Source organism: Cygnus olor, chromosome 8, assembly GCF_009769625.2.
Source record: "Cygnus olor isolate bCygOlo1 chromosome 8, bCygOlo1.pri.v2, whole genome shotgun sequence".
Classification (NCBI taxonomy): domain Eukaryota; kingdom Metazoa; phylum Chordata; class Aves; order Anseriformes; family Anatidae; genus Cygnus; species Cygnus olor.
The window spans coordinates 1,514,066-1,526,446 of record NC_049176.1 but is presented as its reverse complement, the minus strand read 5'-3'; the positions used below and the strand labels follow the sequence as shown (position 1 = coordinate 1,526,446).

The following is a 12,381-nucleotide window of genomic DNA, read 5'->3' as shown; positions in this document are numbered from 1 at the left end:
ACTTTGGGTTCTGTGTTTCCTCATCAGAACACTGCAATCTGTTTCATAATCTGTCATGTAGTGCTTTTGAGCATGTAATATTTAAAAGGGCAAGGGGGAGTAGGTTTTGAGCAGGCTGTTGAGGCTGCAACTGAAAATTAGTGAGACTGTCAACTGATTAGTTTTTAACCACTTGAATGTTCTTGTCATTTCAAAGAATTCTGTTGATGTTGGCAACGTTCCAGTTTTCTGGGCTCATATGATTCTCTGATTTTTCTGTTTTGATTGTTTTTTGAGACGCTCATATGTTAGTTTGAATTTAAGATAGAAGGAAACTCTTCATGCTTTCTTCCTCTGCATGGTAAGTGTTTACCATCTTCTGCCAGCAGGTGGAAACTGCAAATTTTTTTTTGCTTACGAGGAGTGTTTCTTATTGTGCCTTCAGATACCGTTAGGGAAAAGATACTAGTCCGTGTCTGATCATCAGAAGGAAAGTGTCTATCTACATTTTACAGAAATGTTCTCATGTTAATAGCTGAACTGACATCCAAAGCAGCTTTATATAAATGTCCTGAATATGAAGCATTGTTGCACATTTTTTTTGCCATTCCCCATGCCTTAGTGCTATAAATGTCTGTTTTCTCTTTTTGGTTCAAATTTGCCAATAAGCAGATTTGGGTACTGTGTAGATATTCAGAAAATGCTGTTCCTGGAGAGTAAAATAATGTTTTAAGAGCCTTCCTCAGCTCAAAGGCAGTGAATTTGGTAGTGCTCATCTTGTATACTGGGTCAGTGCAACGCTTATTACCTCTAACTTTGTATTTAGGATTACCACTTTGTTTATAGATATGATAATAAGCCTTAGCAGGAATGAAAAGAATGATTACCCTGTGATTTCAGGTTTTGCATTGAGCCTTCTTTGAGCAGAAGGCTAGACAGTGAATGGATCCGGTGCTTTGTAAACCCAAAGTGCTTGAGCGTGCACACAGCTGAAGCAGCTGTGCCAAAAAGTGTGAACAAATTTTAACAGGGCAGTAACTTGAGACTCGTGATTGCTTCATGTCAACAGTATTTCTGCTGAATACACAGGATGAGCACAGTTATTTGTGAGGTCAGGTGTCTGGTGCCTACTGACACTGAAGTAGGCATCCTGTTAGGAAAGGACTATCAAAATACGAATGTATTCCAGCTGCCATGCAGTGCTTGCTAATTAATATTCAATATAAAATTTTGGACTGGGAAGATTGGAGAAGCTAATATGGAACACGGGAGCTGTCTTCTTGTTTTATATTAGATTGCAGAACTAATTTGTGAAACAATGTTGTTCATTTAAAGGATTATTTATAAAGGAGAGATGTTTCTTTTCCTTCATTGGGAACATCTTTTGGATATCTGTCCCCAGAATCTCATCATAGAGTGAGTTCTGTAATATTGGGCTTGCTTACTGCTGGCTGGAGACAGCCCTTCTGAAGCTGAATAGTTTGGATTGCATTTTTCCATCCTATCTTTAGAAACGTTTATAGTTTTCTATCCAAAAATTGACAAAAACTTACTAAGGTGGCTGAACACGCTCCTTACACAATTCTGGCTTGTAAGGCTTGCAGCTTATACCACCATTCTGGAATTTCTTATGTGATTTATTTCAAGGTGGAATCAGGACAGGAAATTATTTTTTTTCTTTTCTGGACAGCATTAATATAATGACTTGATGTATTTTTTTTGTTGAATAGTAAAGCTTTGCTCTGAAGTTCATGAAGTCAGAACCAAAAATAAGTTCTGCTTCTAGCTACAGCAGACATCTTACCCTGATGTGCATATACTGCGTGCATCTTCAGGCAGCTCAGGAGTGACAGATGTAAGTGGTGCAGCAGGGTTGGGGTTGCAACCACAAGCTCTGGTGTTTGTCTGGCAGGCTTTCCTAGAGCCTGGTGCAGGTCTTTTGACTTGTGGCTGCTGTTCCCCAGTTAGCTTCCGCATCTACTCCTAGCCGTAGTGTCACTGCTTTGGCAGACTTGTCTACAAATTCCTTTGCAATGTGCCGTAACTTCACTCTGGCCACAGGACTCATCTGGCTCCAGGCTGCTCCATGGCTCAGGTCTGCATCAGTCATGGGCTGGCACCTGGAGGTGCTGGCCCTGTGTGCTGTGCCGGCAGGGCAGGGCAGCGTGTGCCCTGCTCACGTTAGCTGCGCACTGCCAACGTCTGCAGTTGCTTGCCAGCAGTTCGCTTAATGTTCTCCTGATGTAGTGATGATATCTGGAGTGAAAAATTTAAGCTATTTTGGTCTATAATATGCGTTCATGTCTTGACTAGATCCTAGGTGTCTTTAGACACAGAGTTGTACTGTTTTGAATGGTACCAATGCGAGTCAATAAATGAAAGACCTCAACAACTTCATATTAGGTGGAGAGTGTTATATAACTGAAATTTCTCAGCCATTTTTTTGTAAACTTTGGTGCTATTTCTCTTTGCATTACTTATACTAATATCACTTAATTACTTACAGCAGCTTCATTGTCATAATACTGAATGAAACCTGGCTATTACTTTTAAATGTAGATATGTAATGATGATTGCTATGTAAACTGAAATCTACGAAACGAGGAGTCTCCCTGTGGCACCAAGTAGGAAACTTCCTTCTCAGCAACACACAAAAACTAAACAAACCATCCCCCTTCCCCAAAACAACCAACCCATCCTCTGAATAGAATTGCTGGCTGGAAGTTTTTCAGCTGCTTGGACGTGAGGGAGCTGCAGTTGCCTCTGGTGGTGAGTGAAATACCATGTGTTCCCTACACTTCAGTTCAACTCCCTCTCTGACTCCAGGCATTGTACTTGCTGGTCATAATAATCTATTATTAGCAATCCATCTTGAGGCACAGGACCAAGGCGCTTACCAAGGTCTTCGTTAAAGAAGAGCTGCATGTGTTTTTTGAACGTAGGTCAATGAGTCCAGTACTGTTTTGCAAGAAAACTGTATTTAATTCTAGCTGATGACAGGCTGTATCTGTGGTGGTTGAACTGCACAAACAGTTAATGGATCAATCTGTTGGTCTGGTCTTAAGTTAGGTTTCCAGATGAGTGAGATTGTGTCGTATGGCTGATATTAGTAAGGATAACTTCATTGTCATTGTGTATTTGTGCTCGAACTGAAAGGCCTGGTAATTTTGTAGCATTAGTACTTTCTGAGGTCAAAGATAATTGAAGTGTATTGAGGAGGCTCAAAATAAGTCAGTTGTCTTTCCTTTCTGATAAGAAAAAAAGGAAAACAGTTCCTCAGGAATCCCTGCCTGGAAGGCCAAACTTGAGTGTATATGCTGAATTAATACCTAGAAGACTCAACACTATTTTTGTCACCTACAATCTGTGCTACTCCTAAGATTGTTCATCTGGTGTTCAATTTTATTGATGGCATCCTGCATTCGGTACCCCAGGTTTACTTCTTGTCTCAGTTTTAATGTACATGTTAAACACAAGCTGTGAAGATGTAATGGCTTGAAAGCTGGTGGGTTTTCTGTTTGTGTTTCGAGTTCAAATAGTGGCTTTTCAGCTATAGGTTGAGAGTGTGAGAAAATGACTGCTGGCTCCAACTGGCACCCCTCTTTCAAATGGTAGGACATCCAGCAAAGTACAGTCTAAAGGCTGGAGCTATCTTGGATCTTCAGAGGTAGTGGTACACGAGAGAAGAAGTAACTTGCCACAGTTGAGAGAGCTGCAGAAACTGAATAGTTGTTTGGCTCCCACAGACCTGCTGAGGGCCCGGTAACCTGACCACAGGACTGAAAATACTTCAGAATTTGAAGTGCGTGGAATATAAGTGAACTACATTTTGTGACTTGAAAGAAGGATAATTCTTGTCCCAAAGCATGGGTTTAATGTGTCTGCAAGTAAATGCTGTTCAGTTTTATAAGGCTGAGTGACTTTTGCATGCAGAGTATCTTTTTTTGGCAGAGAGGAGATATGGGGTAATTACTTCATACTGTCCAACCCCTTCAAAATATAAGGATGCCTATACTTAGAAATAATATAGAAAGCATGTAAGCCAATTTTGGGGGTGAAACATAGAAGACCTACCTCTTAAAAACTTCTATTATAGAATTTATTGATTCAAAAATAGTTTTGTGTATTGCATAGATGTGCAAAGTTGAGAATCTGCCTAAGAAAAGCTATCTGTGTGAAGCCGCTGCCATTATACTCTCTTACTGCCCATAATAAATTCCACTGCTGCCTTAAGCAAATGATGTCGCTGTGGTCTCTGCTCAAATGACTGTCTTTTACTTAGATTTAAAAGGATCACACAAAAGAATATTTAGGGCACAGTCTGAGTTCCTAATTAGAATATTTTACTTAGGGTTTCATTTTTAAGCAGTAAATAGTAGTTTTTACTCGTATGAAGTCAGAGACGGGAAACATTCCTGTTTCCCTGGTCTGAAGATAGTTTACTAGTTTTGTGACATCTGCTATTTATTTTTTTAAGGAATGTATTGTATGCTTCGTACTGTAAGGTCTACCCTTGGGACTGTGGGAAATAGTGTTGTATTATGAATAGCTGTAAGGGTAAAATTTGCATGTGGTCTGAGTGTTGGTGTAATTATACTTTATAGTTGAATATATAATCTGCTTGACTCTACTTCAAAATATATTTAGGTGTTACTGCTTTCTTTATCACAAACTTTGAAGTAATCTTCAAAGTATGATATTGTGTGCTTCATGTGGGCAGTTCTGCATACTTTTCAAGAGCAAATGCTTCTTTCCTCAAGTTCATCCTGTCTTCAACTAATGCAAATTGGAGCTTATTCTAAAATGGTAATGTACCTTTTTTCCAGATAGATTAGAAAACAATGGCAAGGAATAGCAAGGTAAAGCTCTTGGCTTTCATCACAAGTTTCACTTTGAGGATCAGATTTCACTGTCTGGTTTCTTAGAGTTTGATAAGGTGGTTTTTTTCCTTCTCTTATCCAAAGCAGAAGTGAAAATACTGGTGAAGCTGGATGGCCTGGTCAGGAATGCTTGCATCCTCCTTGTAGTAGCAGCAGTACTTTCAAAAGGATCAGGAATGCTACCGAACTTGAAACCTATCAGGCCCTTATTCTTGAAAGATAGATATTCAGCCCAGTGGACAGGATGTCTGTAAAGGTGTGTCAAGTTAAATAGTTTCTCAAAATAAGGAACTTGTAGTCCTTAGTGACTTCAAAACCACTGTGGAGATTGGTATTAATTGCATGCTACACTAAAAGCCAGAAGTTGTCTACTAAATATAGTGCCTGAGGGTCAAAGATGAACAATTTCTCTTCACTCCTTCCAGGTTTGACTGTGTGCTTTTTCTCATACTGCTTACATTCTTAGTATGATTAAGGCACTATTGTATTTTTAGCTTTTTATTTCTTTATCTGCTTGTAGTGTAAAACATTCAAGTTCTTTGCAGCAAAGTTCTGAGGCAGTATTTTGGAAAGTTAGCTTGTCCTGTTTTGCTAGGGAAATCTGAAGTTCATTTGCTTTGGCAGTGAAGATTGCAGATTGAAATTATGATAATTTATAATACCGAGTGTAATTTTGCTGTTTGTTCTTTATTCCAGTTTTGTTGCTTCTCAGTGAAAACTGCTGCCTTTGATACACCTTAAACTGGATGTATTACCTCTCTAATGACACTGTAGAGTCTAAAAATGTAATTTGTAGTATGGTAGAAGTATTGCTTGATAGGTGGGCAAACTGCTCTGAGCAAGGTTCTAATAGTGTTTACCTTTCTTTGTAGCACTGCCTGGAAGAATTATTTTTTTGAGTGATGTATTGCTTTCTTTAGTTTTGGGGAGAAGATGATATTGTTTTTCTTCTTGATAGTGTTTTATGTCCTAAATTAAAAAGCTTTTTGGGGAAGTGAAATGCTGACAGAGCAGCTAACTTTCAGGGACCGTGAGAACATAGTGATTATCAAATATGTAAACAATCTGTTTGTGAAGTGATTGTGACCTTTGAGAATCCTCTGGAAAAGATAGGGGAATTCATGTAAAGCGTAGGACATTGTTTCTTTTATTCCATGTAGCGCAGAAAAAAGGGAAAATAAACCATCTGGAACATAAATCCTGTTACAGAATCATGCCGCTTCAGAAAGCTAACATACAGACTGAAGTGGAATTTCAGGTCGATCACTTCCAGGATCTATTGAAGTGATACATACATGTAATATCTGTGTTATAATTTTGTAAATCTTATAACTTACTGTTAAAATATACCTTTTTTTTCATTTCTTTGATTTCATAGCTCTGCTCACCCTTGGTTCGCAAGGGACTAACAGTGTGTTTTAAATGTATTAGCTTACAATAACTTTGTTCAGACTCCTGCTGAACCAAATAAGGTGTTAAGAGCTGAATTCTAGCAGTTTGTATTAGCTGTTTTGGATATTGTCGTTCCCGTAACTGGCAGAAGTGATCTTGTGAACTGCAGTAGCAGAGAAGCCAAGATTCAAACAGATTCGACAGGTGTGAGGCAGTTGGGCAAAGCTGGAAGTGAATTTCTGAAAGTGATCCTGCAGAAATTCCAGGTTTTTCTTCCCCATCAACAGCTGAAATGATAGTACAATTCTGTAAGTGTTGAATATCTGCCAGACATTGTTGATCACTCATTATTATAAAGCTTGTTATGTTTAGTACTCTGTTTTAAACCATGCTAATAATGTATTTCTCTTTAAATTTAAGTGTCAGTTGCTGTGCTCTCACCACTTCTTTCTGGCACTGGCAGTAGTCCTCTGGTGACCACATAGTGCTCCTGTGAGCAGATCTGATGGATTACAAGTCCTAGGAAGAAAAGGAATAGTTTTCAGCCAGATCAGCTCTATGAACTGACTGGCTGTAAGGTTGTACAGAGTACAAGCTAAAGAGGGAGAAGGCAGCTGGCAAAGAAACAAGTGGCCAGAGGTTAAAATGGAATGAGACTTCGATGGTTGGGGCACTCAACCATGACATTACAGCATACACTGCTAAACCTTCTCGCAGCTTTTTGTTTTATCATCTCTGTTGAATGTTATGTTTGGCAGAGATATATGAAAGGTGGCGAGGAAAGGACTGCAAGCAGAAAATGCCCTTTGTAGATGGCAAATTAATCAGTTGTTTGAGCTTTAGGCATATTTGAATTGGACAGTCATCTCTTAAACTCACCTTCTGAAACTTGCTTTTCATATGTATGCAAAAACAGAAGTGGTTCTAGTAGTCTTTCTGACCTGGAAATTTCTCAGCATACCCCTGCACACATATCCTAGTAGTCACTTCTAAATATTAGTACTGCCAATCTGAATTGAAACTGTTCTTTGACAAATGTGAATGTCTTTCAAGCTAAAGGATGTAAACAGAGATAAGAGCAAAGTAAATAGTTCCTTAAACTTTTTGTTTTAACAAGTTAGAAATTATCACTAAGAGCTCAAAGCCAATAGTAGTGATTTACTCATTTCTCAGAGCTTTTGATACTTTTTATGGTAAAACTTGGAGGGGAAAAATAACCAGGCCTGTAAACGTTTCAGAAGAGCTCCATGACCACAGCACACTGAAGACCTCGTGGTCGTTTTCCTGTGCTTCCCTTTCCTTCGTGCTGTTGTGCTTTCATTGTCTCTTTGATGAGCACAGCATTGAGATCCCTGGCTGAGAGTCCTGTCCTGTCCAGTGCTAGATTTCTCTATGACATGACAATTTCAGCAAAGAAAAGCAGAAGTTTGATGTACTCCAGAGAATTCAGTCCATAAACACTAGTGAAACCTGTATGAAGGCAAGCCCACGACAAGCCTACACTACTTAAGTTTGCCTTCAAACCTGATGGGAGACATCAGTAGCTACAGACTGCTTTTCCCAGGGGGTGCTACGCTTGAACCAGGGGAGAGACCTTTCCAGCTGTCTTGCTTCTTCACTTCAGGTCATTCCAAAAGCTGTTTTACCCAAGCTGCTTGTTTTTCACCAGTCTACATCTTTCAGGCTTTTGTTAGGGAGTCTTGGACTTTCAGTGACTGTGACCTAAGGAGAACCAGAGGAGTTGGGCAATTCCTTTTCTTTGCAGGTTTGTACTATTAGAACACTGCTTAATTAATCTGCAGTCATGGAACAAGTCTGCTGTTTCCAATTCTCTGAACGACAGGAGGAAAAACACTTCTTGAAGTTCATTTCAGCAAAGCCATGTTCTTCATAGTCGAAGTGTAAGCTACTAAATAAATGCAGGTTGCTAATGTTGGATAATAAATGCTGTTTGCTCAATTTCAGGGTTTGGAGAAGATTTAAGTTAAACAATAACTTAGTGGACTGGTAGACAAGTCTGTGGTTGATACCACCCCCCTCCCCCAGCCACATACTCAGCATTCCTGCAGAACAAATGCTCACTTGTTGCTATAGTGTCCAGGAGCAGCAGCCAGGAGGGGTGTGTGTGTCTTGGCTGTCTGTGAGTGTTTAAAATGTAAAATCAACCGTTATGGGTACTCCGGATATTTTTGTTGACTTAAATAATTAGCATATCTGTCTTGAGGAAAACTTTCTTTTTATTAGGAAAACATCAGCATTTTCCATTTTTATGTTGCTTCGGAAGTCCAACAAATGTAATACAAGTAAAACCTCCAGTCTTTATGCATTTCAACGTGCAAAAGAATCACAGGACATCTCATTTAAAGAACCTTAGTTTTTTATTAATTAGAATTAGAGCCTTTCCTTTCCGCAGCAGCAACTAGACTAATGAAACATGTTGTAAGATTAGCAAGATGAAATGTGAGTAGTGAGGTATAAAATCAAGTCAGATTTTCTCTTATTTGACTTTAAATGTAAAGTTAGGCCTCTTAACAACAGAATATTTTCTGATATAGTTGGCAGCTTCATCGAGAAAAGGGAACGCTTGGACACACAAACTTGTCTCTCCGAGAACTCTGCTCCAACACCTGAAAGATTAGATTTGATCCATTTCCACTGAAATCTTGTGTTCTTAATGGCAGTTTCCATGAATGTAGGAGTACTTGTGTTTAAAGAAAATATATCCACTATTGCTAAAATACATTATAGCATATCCACAAATGTATTCTGTTTTATCATTTCTCTGATGCATGAATTTTGATGAATTGCGATGTAAAACAAGAACATCAGTACAAATGGTTACTGTGTACCTAACAGCATGGAAACAAGTTGTGATTCTGTCCCTTTAATGATCGTGACTTTGTGAAGTTTTCATAGACTAAATCATACCTTCCCTCTGTTTCGGTGGAAGTGTGCTTCCTATTTATGTTGCTAGGTCACAGAACTGAAGCTAACTTGTTTCTTAATTCGGAGTAAATGTTCATGTAATCTGGCAGTTGCAGTGATTTGGTTATGTTTGATTTAATGTCTTATTAATGGATTGGAGTTAGAACTGTATGGCAGGGTAATAGGTTTGATATGCATCTGGGACCTTGATCTTCATAGGGAGCTGCTTGCCTTTTTTTAAGGAAAATACGGATTTTATGGGGACTCATTCCTTTGTCTCCCCTAAAATGTCACTTTTTTAATAGAAGATTCAAGTGACTTATATGATGCTGTAGCAAATTGTTACGTTCAGGTTAAAATTTCATCTTAATGGCATCCATTATAGAAGAGTGTAAGTGGAAAGCAGAGGACTGAAGTAGTTTTATTGTAGAGGCTGTGATTTAGCTCAACAAGGGATTCTTCCTTTTTACCATTTTCCTTGCTGTTTCAAAGCACGTTCTTGGGCTAATTTTTAAAAATCTGTAGGAATTCATGTTTTCCAGTTTTAGTTACCTTTACTTCACAGACTCTGTCAGCTTAGGAAGGTGAAGGTTGGTTGATCAGACTTAACCTCTTTGGAGCTGTGCTCTGCATTGTGATTAAGCTGCTTGAGATATTTGAGCAAACCCAGTTATTAAGTTTGAAGTGGCAACGAAAGCTCTATTATTGTTTAAATTTCAAATGGCAATGATGATATATCTAAGGCATGAACCATTGAAAAGCTTTTAAAGGAACTTAGAGGACTGATTTCTGGGGTTATAGTTCTCAGTTGCAGTGCTTTTACACGTGAGGCAGCATTTGGAATGGTTCTGGTTGATTTGGTCTAGAAAGGCGAATGAATGTGAGGACTTCATGGACATATTTTTCTTGTAACTCACGAAGTAACATACAGACTTTTTTGATTCTCTGTGCTATATATTACCTGGGTTTATATTATATTACTATTATATTTAAATATTTTAAAAATTTTAAGTACTATGCGATGAGATAGTGACAGTGATACCGCTCATGTGGCCATGCACACTGAAAGCCGAGGGGAAAGGCAGGCTCTTATTTTGGAAAGAATAAAGTGTATATTTTAGAAAGAATAAAGGAAATAATATCTCTAGTAATTATGTCTTAATTATCTTCTAGTTTCAAGAATCTGCAAGATGTGGAAGGCCAGGTGAGGAAGTTTCAGCTAAGATGTGTGGGAAAAAATTTGGCTTTGGTTAAAATAAGTTGCAGGATTGTAGATGAATAATTTGTGGGAAATATATTTGTAGGATGGAGTTTAAGCACAAATATGTTCTCTCTTACCCCATGCTAATCCCTTCTCAACAAGGGCTTTTACATCTTGATGGTTTGGGGCCAAATTTGAGTGTTGTTATACAGGATTTTGCAAGGATGCTCTTCTGTGAACATTATATTGAGATTTTCCCAGTTCATACAGGTGTGATCAGTTTAGGGTCTGTGTTGTGAACAAGTTAACATCTCAGCTGATGTGCTACTTTTGGACTACAGCATTGTTTTCACTCCGTTATTAAGATCAGATGTTACTGAAATAGCTATGGACGTGGAATTCCTGTAGCATTACCTTAAAAGACTGCAAAATATTCACAAATTCCTATTGCTGTTTTAGTGTTGACAGTGATATGAACAGATTCTTTAGGATGTTTAAATTCTTTAATCTCTTTGTTGTGTTTTGTTGTTTGTTTTTTTTTTTTCCCTGAAATTTTTTTTTCCCATTGATTAAGTAAGGTAGTATATAAGACACTTTATTCTTGATGCTACTGCACTCATGGAACAAAGAAGTCCATCCAGAAATTCTTGAATGCTGTCGAGAAGTGGAAGAAAATATTTACTGGAATCACTAAAGCAGAGGTGCAAGAAACAAAATGGTGCAGGTCAACAAAATGGACAATGGTCCATGGTCACACAAGTAGGTTAACTGCTGCCAGCGAAGGGCTGCTGAAGGAGGCAGCTGCTCAATGGATGATCCCAGATGTTTTGTGCTTCACTTGGTAAGATGTGAATTGTTTACCTGAAAGTATGGTAGCATAAGTGACTGAAATTGGCATTGTGCTGGGTTGAGCGAAGACAGTTTGTGAAATGTGAAACAAAGAAAGTGACCGTGATAAATAGCTTATGTCAGTGATGAAGAAGGGGAAACTAACAGTAGGATTAAGCTTGCAGAGTGGCTCATATTTAAATGCTCTCTCTTATTCATCTTTAAACCCTTGTGTAAGAGCATGCTAACAAATGCAGCAAGGAATGGAGAATTCCTTTTAGCAGTAGCTGGCCTCAGCTGATGACTAGACATGAGAAACAGGCTGAGATCTTAATTGGAAGAAAGCAATAGGTCTGGAGCATGTAAGTAAATTGCTTTCTTAATAATGAGAGAAGCTTGTTGGGCAACCTGGAATGCTGCATGCCCCTGGATGAAAAATGAAATGCATGGGGCTACTAAGTATGTAGGTGACCAAGTTCTGCCTGTTTCTGTTACAATTTTCTCCTTCTGTAACTTTTACTTGCCTGCACTTCCTTTTGCTTGTTACTGTTTTGTTTTCTACAACAGCTGTGTAAATCCTAGGACCATAAGCAAACATTCTGTGGTCTGGCTTTATTCACCTTTCTATTCTAAGTTATTTGTGAAGAAATATGCTCAGCTAAAAATATATAATGAGCTGTGCTGTGGATTGTTGTTGTCTTTGGGTGTGTGCAAGTACTAGTATGACATTGGTTACTACTGCAACAAAAGTGTTTGTGTCTTCTCTCCATAAAAATTAATCAAAGATGTTTTGGTGTGAATTAGCTGGTACCCAAAACATTGTGTTGCAATGGGAATTGGCTGTTCCTGGTTCTAGGAAATGGGAAGATTTTGAAAGTATTTCCTTTTGAGCATTCAAATGGCTCATCGTTTTGCTGTCACCTGTGGAAGTCATATAGCCAGGCTGTACTCTATTGTCGGGTGGTTGTTTCAGCAAGACTTCAGTGCTGGAACTTCAAACCAGTTAATCCTTTATGTTCACCAGTTTCCCAGATAATGGATGTGATGGTGACTACTGCAGTGATTTGAATATTACTTAAAATGTGAGTTGATTTTTTTTTTTCTTCAACAAAATAGAAGTGGAATGCTATCACACCCTATATCAGTCCGTAACTGTGTTTAAAAGATCCTTTAAAA

General features: G+C 38.5%; 1 protein-coding gene across 1 annotated transcript in view; it reads left to right on the top strand.

Moving 5' to 3' along the window:
• Positions 1-12,381, top strand: part of ARHGAP29 (Rho GTPase activating protein 29) — a 78,242-nt gene that overhangs the window by 24,781 nt on the left and 41,080 nt on the right.